This window comes from Myotis daubentonii, chromosome 16 (assembly GCF_963259705.1).
Source record: "Myotis daubentonii chromosome 16, mMyoDau2.1, whole genome shotgun sequence".
Classification (NCBI taxonomy): domain Eukaryota; kingdom Metazoa; phylum Chordata; class Mammalia; order Chiroptera; family Vespertilionidae; genus Myotis; species Myotis daubentonii.
The window spans coordinates 38,379,806-38,384,517 of NC_081855.1; positions in this window are offsets into that span (position 1 = coordinate 38,379,806).

A 4,712-nucleotide genomic window follows, 5' to 3' on the forward strand; every position below is an offset into this window, starting at 1 on the left:
GAGAGAACCACGGGCTCCTCTGAAAACAGACCAATAATCAGGAGATTCCTTGATGAACATAGAATGACAGAAGTAAACGTTTGGGCATATTTTTAAGTAAGTTACATTGAAATATAATTATACCTAGACTACAAAATTCCCCTGTTTAAAGTGTACAATTCAGAGGTTTCTAGTATATTTGCAGAGCTGTGCAACCATCACCAATCATTTCACTAGAACATCTCCATCGTCCCGTGAAGAAACTCCATACCATTGGCAATCACTCCCATTCCCCCACCCTCCAACCCCTGGCACCACTCATCTACTTTCTGTCTCTGTGGATTTGCCTATTCTAGACATTTCGCTTAAATGGATTTATACCTATGTGGTCTTTATGACTGGCATCCTTCACTTACTGTAATCTTTTTTAAAATATATATTTTACTTATTTCAGAGAGGAAGGAAGAGGGAGAGAGAGATAGAAACATCAATGTTGAGAGAGAATTATTGGTCAGCTGCCTCCTGCAGACCCCCTCCTGGGGATCGAGCCCACAACCTGGGCATGTGCCCTTGACCGGAATCGAACCCGGGACCCTTCAGTCCAATGTTCTATCCACTGAGCCAAACCAGCTAGGGCAGTATAATCTTTTTAAGATTCACCCACGTTGTAGAAATATTTCATTTCTTTATAAGACTAAACAATACTCTGTTATATAAATGTACCATATTTTGTTTATTCATTCGTCAGTTGATGGACATTTGGGGTTTTTCCAATTTTTGGTTATTATAAATAATATTATCCTGCTTTGAACATTCATGTAAAAGTTTTTGTGTGGACATGTTTCTAATTCTCCTGGCTACATACCCAGGAATGGCATTGCTGGGTCACATGGTAACTCTATGTTTAACATTTTGAGGAACTGCCAATCTGTTTTCTTTTTTAAAAAATATATTTTTATTGATTGATTTCAGAGAGGAAGGGAGAGGGAGAGAGAGATAAAAACATCAATGATGAGAGAAAATCATTGATTGGCTGCCTCCTACATGCCCCCTACTAGGGATCAAGCCCACAACCCAGGCACGTGCCCTGACTAGGAATAGAATCCTGACCTCCTGGTTCATAGGTTGACACTCAACCACTGAGCCACACCGGCCAAGCCCAATCTGTTTTCCAACATTGCTTCAGCATTTTACAATCCATCAGGAATGTACAGATTCCCATTTCTCCATCTCTTTGACAACGTTTGCTATTATCTGCCCTTTTTACTTTAGGCATCTTGGTGGGTACGAAGTGGTATTTCATTGTGGTTTGGTTTGCATTTCCCCGATGACTAGTGAAGTTGAGCATCTATGTGTGTTTGATAATTTGTGTGTGTCTTTGGAGAATGTCTATTTAAATCTTCTGCCCACTTTTTAAATGAGTTATTTGTCTTTTTATTGTTGAATTGTAAGAGTTCTTCATATATTCTGGACACAAGTCCCTTATCATATACGTGCTTTCTCCCAATCTGTGGGTTGTCTTTTCATTTTCTTGATGGCGTCCTTTGAAGCACAAAAGTTTTTAATTTTGATGAAGACCAGTTTATCTAAGTTTTCTTTTGTAACTTGTGCTTCTGGTGTCATTTCTAAGAAACCATTGCCTAATCCAAAGTCACAAAGATTATACATGTGCTTTTAATAAGATTTTTATGATTTTTAGCTCTTACATTCTCTATGACCATTTGGGGTTAATTTTTGCAAACGGGATGAGGTAGGCGTCCAACTTCATTCTTTTGCATGTGGAAATTCAGTTGTCCCAGAACCTTTTGGTAAAAAGACTTTCTTCCCTTTCCCACTGCCCCACTTAGTTGTCCGGGCACCCTTGCCAAAAACCCATTGAACATAAATGGAAGGCCTATGTCTGGACTCAATCTATTCCATTGTTGGCTGTATTTTCTAAGGGTTTTTTTTTCTCCAGCTGTGCTACCAGGTGGCCCATCCTTCCCTAGAAGAGAGATGGAGCCATCTCTTAAGCAGACTGCACTTCCTGGGTCCGTCAGGCCTCATCACAGTTAGATCCTCCTGCAGGATCCAGGCCTCCTCCATTGTTTTGCTAGCAGCTGGGAGGTAGCTGACCAAACGAAGGACCTTATCTCTCTCCTGCCTCCTAAGGTTATTGTAAATATCAAATTAGATTACTTACACAAAAGAATTTAGAAAGGTCTGAAGTGCCATCCAAATGTAAGGTGTACTAGTATTCTTCTCTTTACTGTGCCTCTCCATCAGTAATAAGACCTAAATATAGAGAAGTTACTTTCAACTTTCAATCATTGGGATCAAGGTTGTGATGTCTGTTTTGTTGCAAATTCCAAATGAGTGCGGTTTGGTGCGTCATGTCATCTTGAGGAGGCTGTGAGCTTGCCTTTGCCACCGGGAGATTGAATATCAATGTTGGCCATCCCTTCCTTCCACTCCCCCTTCCTTGAATGAGGGCCTCGATTGTGCTGAGCACTGTGCTAAGCTCACAGGCAGACACAATCTCTATCCTCCTGAACTCACAGTTTAGCAGGGAAGCTGTATAATTCAACAGCCATTATGGCCAATGTGACCGTGACAGAGATGCAGGGTGACCCTCCAACCAGCCCTGGTATCAGTTCGCTCCAGGTAAACCAGGGGGGTTAGAGTATCTTCCAACCTCAAATTGCCTTTGCTCCTATGAGGTCTCACGGAGGCAGAGGCTGTCCCATGCTGAACTCGGGCCCTAACCCAGATGTCCTGTAGCCACTGTCACGATGCCACACTGTGAACCTGAGAATGGGCCGGCAGGACCGAACATGGGCTCCACCATCCTCCCAGACTGAGTTCTCAGGAGCCCTTCAGAGGCGGGGCCCCAGCTGAAACCTCCTCCATCTGCCTTCTGCAGCGTTTCTTTGCTGATAGTAGAGAAGGGCTCCCTGGTTACAAGCGGAACCTCAGACCTCAGACTCTTCTTCCTCTCTACCCATCCCCCCAGCCCTGGCCCCCCAGGACCACTCCCCCAAGGCCTGAAGGGGTGCCACTCTCAAAATCCCTCCCTCCAGCCTCCACCGGTGGACAGACTGCTCCCTCCCAAAAGACAGAAGTTCATGTGCATGGATGACCCTTGGCCTTAAAGCCTGGAAAACCAAGCTGCCAGGACCACCGGAGAGCTGGGTGGCTCCAAGGAGAAGAGCCCGGGCCACTGCCTCACCCTCAGCCTGGTCCTCACCCTCACTAGGGTCACTCTGATCACGGGTGTCCACTGGCCAGCACTGAAGTACACTGTTGTCCCTTGGTGAGAGGAAAAGCCACAGGACCCAGCTTTCCTCTCCCCCCTTCCTCCTCTCTCCCCTTCACTGTGGTTACTGGCAACACCCTGCCTTCCCCACTCCTGGAGCTGGGGCAGCCCTTTCCTCTTTTGCCCACCTTCCTCCCCACTCCTGCCCCCGTCCGCTACACATTTCTCCCTGGTACCATGTCATCTGACAACTCAGTATGACCTCGGGTCTACTCAAGTCGCACAGCCTCCTGCACACACTCCCTACGCCGAGCTGAGCGTGACACATGAGCCCGTGTGTCCCTCCGAGCCCCAGGCTCCACACCACCTACAGACACCAGGAGTCAGGAGACTCCCAGAGGCCCCAAGCAGCGAATGGGTTGGGGACTCCAAGCAGGTGACACTGGCCCCTCTGCCCAGCCTCTACTTCTTTCACAGAACCCTCCACATCCTTGGGGAGTCTGCTGGGGTGTAGGGTCCTCCGACCTCTGGGGACAGACACCATGGTGCTAAGGAGTTAGGGGAGGCCCCCCCAACCTCCACTACCACCTCAAAAGGATGCCACTCTCCTCCCTTCCCCGATGCTTGTCACTTAAAGGGACACGTGGATGAGACAGGGAAAGACTGATGTGGAGTGTGGTAACGAAGTGACTTGGTTTCTTCATCTGTCAAGCCAAGGGCTGTTCTCTCGCTAGGCTCCTCTTTGTAGCTGTCAAAGGCTGCCTCTGGGGGGTTGCTTCTGCAGGAGCAACCGGCAGCTGTGTCCCCAATAGGAAGAGGCAGGTGTGCCGGCACCCCTGTGCCTCTCTGCCCTCCTCCCAGGACAGCCCCCCATTCTTCCCCCCTTTCCCACCAGCCCCCCACCCAGTCCCCAGGTGTGTGTGTGTGTGTGTTGGAGCGGCCGGGGGCAGGGGGGAGGGGTGCCTGAACATCTTTGCAGCACCCCAGGTGCCCGCCAAAGCCTACACTCTCCCCCCACCCACATGGACCACACACACACACACACACACACACACACACACACACACACACACACGGTCTCCTGAAGGAGGCAGCGGGGTGCCTGCTCATTAACCTGTCCCTGCTGCGCCCACCTTGTGTGTCACTCTGGTGTCCGGGAGGCCTGGGCTGTTAGGCCGGGAGGCTGAGCGGCAGAGACCGCGGGGCCCGGGACTCGCACCGAAGCGGTGAGTTTGTGTGATGGGCAGGAGGAGGGAGCCCGGGGGGCAGGCTGGGGTGTCCCGGCAAACTGCTGGGCCCCTCCTCCTCAGAGGTGTGCGTGTGGGGGGCAGCGGGGCCTGGCGAGCTTCCTCGGCCGGAGTCTGACCTAAGCCCCCTCCGCACCCGCGGGCTGGGCCGCCCGGGCCCCTCCCCGGGCCGGTGCCCCTGTCCGGGCGGGCCCAGAAGCGCCGGTCCCCGCCCCGCTCCGTTAGGCCCGCGCGGCCGGGCGCTGGGAGCC